We start from the raw sequence: 7,336 nt of genomic DNA on the forward strand, positions 1-7,336 counted from the left end.
GACCCATCACTGTGATTTGTACTTAAGAGTAAAATGGCCTTCTTTGGCCATTAGAAGACAGGGGCATTGGTACACTTTTATTTACAAAGCTATGCTTGGATTGCTGCCTCCTTATATTTGTACTTTGGTCACAAGGACAAATAGTGGTTCTTACTCCTTGCGCTCAAATGATCAGCTGCTGTTGTCTGTTCCCCTTGTCCGCACAGAGCTGGGTAAGAAAGCCTTTGTCCACTCTGCGCCTTTTTCATGGAACATGTTACAGAAAGACTGGAAACTAACTGAATTGTTGTCTTTAAATGTTTTTAAAACTAAACTCAAAGGCCTACAGGCTGCCTCAATAATGTGTAATTGTTTTGTGTAATTTTAACTTTGTTTGTTCGTATGTATTTGTCTTGAAATGTGCTGCCTCTTGGCCAGGACTCCCTTGAAAAAGAGGTCTTTGATCTCAACGGGACATTCCTGGTTAAATAAAGGTTAAATAAATAAAAAAAAAAATTGTAATGAAAAGTATTTCCTTTTGATATTAGGTGTTGGTTTACAGATGGCAGGAGTTATCAGGAAGTTAATTATAACAAATAGGGGAATGTTGCTAAAATATCTACTCTTTATCACTGATTGATTTTTTTTTTATGTCAACAATAGTGGAAAAATCCTATCACAGTTTCTCAACGATTATGTTCCTTTCTGTAATCTTGTTTTGTATGAATCACAAGTCCAGAAAGCATTGAGTTCACTGTTTATGCTTTTATAAATGTCCTAATTGTCATTTTTTTCTACTCACACTTGTCACAATCAACCCACCAAATTGACATAGCAGTAGCTCAGGCAGGCCACAAAATGAAACTCAGCTGCCACTCTGTTAGATCAGCTGATTTCAGTGTCATTCCACTGTCTGCTGTTGGCTCAGCTGATAACTTTGCACGCAAAATCTCGGCCTCAGTTGTTCTGGCTTTAACATGTCCACCAATGGTGCACATAAGGGAGTTGTTTTACAACAAGCTTCTTTTGTGTGGATTAATAAAGTCACATATGTTGCCATTAACCTTCTCTTATGAGCTTGGGTCTTGATACTGCTTCTCCACCTTAGCCATGCCTCCCTTTGAAAAGTTCAAGTGCATGAAAAGCTTTTGGGCACCTGGGGCCCTGGGCACTGATGGCTTGTACCGGGGTGGCTGGCCTCTGGAGGGGGTCAGCCACCCGTTGCCTCTGGTTCTCTGGGACTCTCACTTTTTTGTCTCCATTTAGGAACTCTCACAGTTTTTCTGCTGGGCTGGGCAAGAAGTTGTCATCGAGATGTGTGGCCACAGGTGTTTGGTACTCTTAGGGACGGTGGATTGCCTGGATCTCCAGGATCTTCGTCTGTCTGTCTCTGGGGTGTTATTGCACCTTCTCACCCTTATTATGAAATAAATTTGTGACAAAGATGCACACACGCACACACATATACACATACACACACACACTCACATAAAAGATTGTTGATTTGTGTATCTTTGCTTTTTCCTTTTTTCTGTTCCAGGTACTGTTTGCTCCTTTTTTTTTGGCAATCTTGACAATCTATTGCATTTTTCTATTTGTGCTCTGCCCTTTTATTCTATTTTCTCCAATTTTTCTCCCATTCCTTTTATTTTCTTCTCTTCCCTTTTCTTTTGTTTCTCCCACCTGTTACCTTAGACATTGTCATATTACACATATTCTGTAATATAAGTGATATCACTAACAGACATGAATAAATAAACAGATAAAAGAAACACACAACTAAGACTTACCTTAATTAAAAAACAAAAACAAAACAGGTCAGGTACATGGACTGAACTGAAAATTAGTGAAAAAGCAGCCACTGGCCAAAAAGAAGAAGAAAACAAAACAAAAAAAAAAAACAACCAAAAAACAACAGGAAAATCTGGCTCCTCAGAAGCACAGTGAGGGGTGGCTATAAGATTTTTCCAAAGCACTGAAAATCACACAAATATTTACCAAAACACAAAGGAGAATAACTCTGCAGCAGAACACCACTACAAGATTAAGTTGTGACATAACCAGAAAAATTACCCTTGAAGTGACAACCAGGTAAAAAGTCTTACTTTACTAGATTTTTTCATCTCTCTGCCTCTCGAAAACCCTCCAAAAGCTGTTACACCAGGTAGGTGGTCTTAGATTTCAAATCTGTGATGCCTGTTGTTATTTCATGTGACTGTCAAAGGAATCGACTTAGGACTGCCAACTGCACCAGACTCCCCACAATAGCAACATGTAGTGACAATTACCACAATCTGAAATTAAGAAAGGATTGTGTCATATGGCGGGTAATTATGAACCACAAAGACACTGGACTATTCTGCCAAAATCAACAGGCAGAGAAAGAAGAAAAAAGCTTAGAGAAAAATGTCTGAAACAGAGAGACACATGAATGAACTGATAGATAATATGGAGAAAATGGCCATGAAATTATCTCCAGAGTAACCCAAAGTCATTATCTGGAACACTCTCTGAAATAATGTCTGGCACTATCCCGGATAAAACACAATAGTCATTATTCACAGTTCAAAAAATGGAACAGTAAAATACATTTTTAGGAGATAAAGGGTCAGATGCCTGTTGGGCTACATTCAGCATGCACAAAAAATGCATTTTACTATTATCTGGAAAGCTATCTATAACCATCCATAATATGATGTGCGATATAAATAATGAATATGGTATGTTACTTTGCAGGTCATATGTACTATAGAAAAAAGGATAGAGAAACTGAAGTGCTATAAAGCTATAACACAGGACCATTTGATACCGTTTTGGGAAGCCTCTGTCAGTCAATACTACATCCCCTGGTAACAGCTTTTGAAGAATGCCACATTTCTCTGTGATGTGTTTATCTGATGCACGCCACCCCCATCCCCTGGAAATGAAAGAAATAGCTCCATGGGGTGTAATCCCGATGAGGTATTTTATGGTGTGTGTACCCTTATAATGAGAGTATCTTTGTGCACGTGCCTTTAAATTACATGGTCTTTCTGTTCGAATCTCAAAACAGTCAACAATGATGGCTACTCGTTTTCCAAAAGTTTCAGTAAACTGTGGAGGCATTGTGGCCTCTCAGGCCAGTGCACCAGTGCTCCTAAGCGGGCATACAAAACATCAATGGTATCGGCGAAGATAGAAGACAGTGTTTTGTGGGACACATCGAATAGATGACAAAGATGCTGGACTGGAAGATCAAGTCTCAGACGCATTAGTGTGAGTAAGAGCATTTGGAAACCTGTCAGTTTCTTCGATATTGGCAGGAAATCTTTGACAGTGTTGAAGAGGGACATTAAGACAGCATAACAATGTAGTCCAGTGTAATATCTTACTTTTTCGGTATCATCCTTTAAGAAATGTTCATTCAGCTCTGTCTTTTGCAACTGTGATCGAAGCAGTCTGTTCTCCTCCAACAGCCGGTTTATTTCTGCTCTGCCCTGTTCATTGCACACACAATCCTTCATCTTCCCTTTAGCTTCCGTGACGCTGTCTGTCCGATCACCACTGTCCACATTTGCAGCTGGTACCTCAACCTCCACTTGTCCAACACAACTGCTGTCCACTGCCTCCATGACATTGTGATTTTGTTGTTGGTCTTCTGTCAGATCTTCATCGATCGCTTCTGCACGGGGCACACCTTCAGACTCTGCAGCTGCATAACGAAAGCCTGTAAGATAAAATTAGTGCATACACATAAGGTAAATGTACACCAATATTCCAATGAGAGGTGTGTGATTCATCTGGAAGTTATGTGCGGATTAGTGTACTACAGCAATTTAGTATGTTTTTAGAGGGGGGGTGTTTACCTCCGATGGGTGCTCTTTTTCGCTTCCGTTGCATAGGCCTTGCGTGCCGGTCCGAGTCTGATACAGGTATGTCGTCGTGCCCCATGTGCAGTGTTGGTGCCCAGTCTGGATTTGTTACATCCAATTCATATGCTGGTTTGCCTGCAATAATGCCAAATCACAAGCTACTCAGTCGACATGACGTGGTTCTGCAGCATCACACATTAGCATGTTTTATATGGGCTCAAAATGTGGTCATAAATATTTTGTACTTGTAAATCAGGATTTGTATGTGTAAAAAAAAATTGTGTGTGTGTAAAAAAGATTTGTATGTGTGAAAAAAATTTGTGTGTGCATAAAAAAGATTTGTATGTGTAAAAACAAATTGTGTGTGCGTAAAAAAGAGGGGGGGGGGGGGGCAGTGTTTTGGAAATGACAGTCTTCATTACAAAGCTTTCTTCGTTATGGAACATGATGAAAAGAGAGCCCATTATCCAGCTTCTTGCCTTCACGATCGTGTGATCTAACATTGCAACCGACAACACAACACGTACAAACCATAGCTGAAGCTTTATCCTTTGTCTGGCCTACTGTCATGGCGGAAGGGGGCGTGGTCCACCTCCCGTGACATCACGCTCCAAAGCCCTATACAGGAACATCTGTGTTATAGACTTTATTAGAAAGGAAAATTTTAAGCCTATTCTTAAAAGTAGAGAGAGGCCTGAAAGCTGAGAGAGAAGAACTCTAATGGGGTAATATGGAAAATTTGAGGTCAAGACATTCTTGCAGTTTAACTAATTGGTGTGTGTTATCTGGCTTCATGGACTAGCTTCTGACTGAAGATAAGGCAAAACACATTGTTAACTGGTGTAGATTCTACATGGAGCTATTTGCTACTATTACTAAATGCTCTATATTAGTTTCATTATTTTCTCAGTTAAACTTTTACTTAATGTTCAAATTTAACTTAAAGTGTTATTTGGAAATTTGTATTTCACACTGGTGTAGTTACATGCAGTAGTAACATTTTGGCTGTCACCTAGCAAAGTAAAACATGACAAATATAACTCCTCAGTTATCAGAAATGTGTAAAATTCAAATGGCAATTTGTAATTACAAATTATCTCTCTTCATCAAATGCCATCGATTTGCCACATTTTCCTTACCTGAAATTTATTTTGAGGTTTTAAGAGCAATTAAATTTGCCTTTTGACTGACAGCTGCCCCCAAACAATGTGCAAGCTGTTATTAAATAACCTTTGCTTGCTATGCAGATACTGTGACAGTGTGCAATCACAGCTGACGACAGGAAGCAGGCACACTTACTGTGACTGTCACCTGGAGTGAGCATGTGTAATGAAGGGCTTCACTTCAGAGACTAAAGAACCCTCAGATCATCATAATGAAGCAACATACATACACTGAGAAAAATGGTTGTGCAAAGCAGTATATTCTGATTTCCTCAAGCATGTAAAGTTATTGTAAAAAGAAAGTACAAGTTAGTTTTACATAACAAGACAAGAAAAAAATCTTTTTTTACTTTTAGATTATTTAATCAGTGTTTCAGGTTTGTCTGTCATGTCAGCCTTTTACTGTGCTGGTCTGCTGTAACTTAATAAATAAAATGTGACTGCCTGCTGATGCTGTGCATGTGGAACACAACACGGTGTGTGAATGGTTTATTTTCTTTATTATTATAGCACACGCATTCTGTAGACAAAGATATATACATGAAAACTTGATGATTTTTAAGTTTTGTTTGGTTTTTTTTCTGTTGTTATTTCAATTATATTTGCATGTTCGAAATAAAATTCTATCTATCTATCTATCTATCTATCTATCTATCTATCTATCTATCTATCTATCTATCTATCTATCTATCTATCTATCCCTTTAAAGGGAACCCTGGCTATTAAGACATGTTTGCGCTAAAATATGTACTGTAATTTCAATAACTATATGTGGTATTAAAATACACCAAATGTTTTCCTTTTAAGCACATTTTATATAAAACCGATTTACCAGTAGGTCGCCATTGTTATTTACTTCTCAATGCACTCTGGGTAGTGACGTCATACGGTTGCACCGCATCCAGTTCACAGTTAGCAGCGCACTGGAAATGGCTTCTGTTCAACCTTTCCAGTTTGAACCAGAGCAAACCGGGAGAGAGAATGAAAATAGTCAACCAGCACTTTGTTTAGATGAAGATGAAACCAATCCGTCACACGAGGATGAGAGAGTCAGGGAAAACTACTGGTGTCTATGTGGCTACTGCTTGCCAGAGGTGGGACCAAGTCATTGTTTTGCAAGTCTCAAGTAAGTCTCAAGTCTTTATCCTCAAGGCACAAGTCAAGTCTCAAGTAATGTCAGGCAAGTCAGGGTCGAGTCTCAAGTCACTGGTGTAAAAGTCCGAGTAAAGTCACAAGTCTGAAACTTTGAATTTCAAGTCCTTTCGAGTCTTTAAAAAAAATGAAAAAAGAATGTTGCAGTTAAATGTTAAATGGCTAAATGTAAATATTAGACCATGTAATTTTTAAATCTGTGTTTTTCTCAACACATGACAAAATAGTGAACTTAGAAAATATACACAAATTGTGAAATTGCACCTCTTTAAAATGCAGCTCAATTAAACCTAGCTCCAAAAATAATTTTCACCGACAGTTCTGAGATAAGCTGCATGTTATTCTTGGATGCGCTTGTAGGACCGACTTTAAAAAATGACAAAAATATCATACACATTAAAAAAAACTGTATCACCAACATAGCCTGTACAACATTTGCTAGTTAGATGAAGTCATGATCTCATCGTAGCAAAAGAGAAGCACCACCTACTGTCCTTTATGCAACTTCAACTGTCGGAGAAAGTTGGAAGTTGTTCCATCTCTGTCTGTGATTCTCTTCTTGCATGATTTGCATATTGCATTTCGTTTTTTTTGTTGACTACTTCATAGTTTATGTATCTGAAAAAAATAACATTTTTGAGCGTTTTTTTTTTCTTTTTAAAAAAAGATCTGGTTAATTTGATTGGCTGTGCTACAGCTCACGCACACATACATATGGAGTGTGGTTTTAATAAATGATGCACACTTTCTATATAATATGCGTGTAAAATTTTAGATTTTGGGTGAAATATCAAGTCTTTTCAAGTAAACCGGTTCAAGTCCAATTCAAGTCCCAGGTCATTGGTGTAAAAGTCCAAGTCAAGTCACAAGTCTTAGAACATTTTTTCAAGTCAAGTTTAAAGTCATAAAATTAATGACTCGAGTCTGACTCGAGTCCAAGTTAAGTGACTCGAGTCCACACCTCTGCTGCTTGCCAATGGCAACGGCGACTGAGAGCGTTTGTTGTAAAGCACCAAAACTTTTTGAAGCCATATGTCTTAATCCAGATGTTTTTTGGGCAGCCCTTGTTAGCCTCCATAACCGGTATCCAGACTTTAAGTGATAACATTATCAATCCTGCTTCCGGGCCCAAAGTAGTCTGCATTTAATAAGACTGTTGTGTTTTTAACATGTTTTAATACTTTGTATCTT

At 38.3% G+C, this 7,336-nt stretch overlaps 1 pseudogene; it reads right to left on the bottom strand.

Moving 5' to 3' along the window:
- Positions 1-2,263: 2,263 nt before the first annotated feature.
- On the bottom strand, positions 2,264-4,434 carry LOC146697364 (uncharacterized; annotated as a pseudogene).
- Between the last annotated feature and the right edge of the window lie 2,902 nt (positions 4,435-7,336).

The sequence above is a fragment of the Copadichromis virginalis genome, linkage group LG12 (assembly GCF_057382275.1).
Source record: "Copadichromis virginalis isolate Kocher_CV1m ecotype Utaka linkage group LG12, C_Virginalis_male_GT1.1, whole genome shotgun sequence".
Classification (NCBI taxonomy): domain Eukaryota; kingdom Metazoa; phylum Chordata; class Actinopteri; order Cichliformes; family Cichlidae; genus Copadichromis; species Copadichromis virginalis.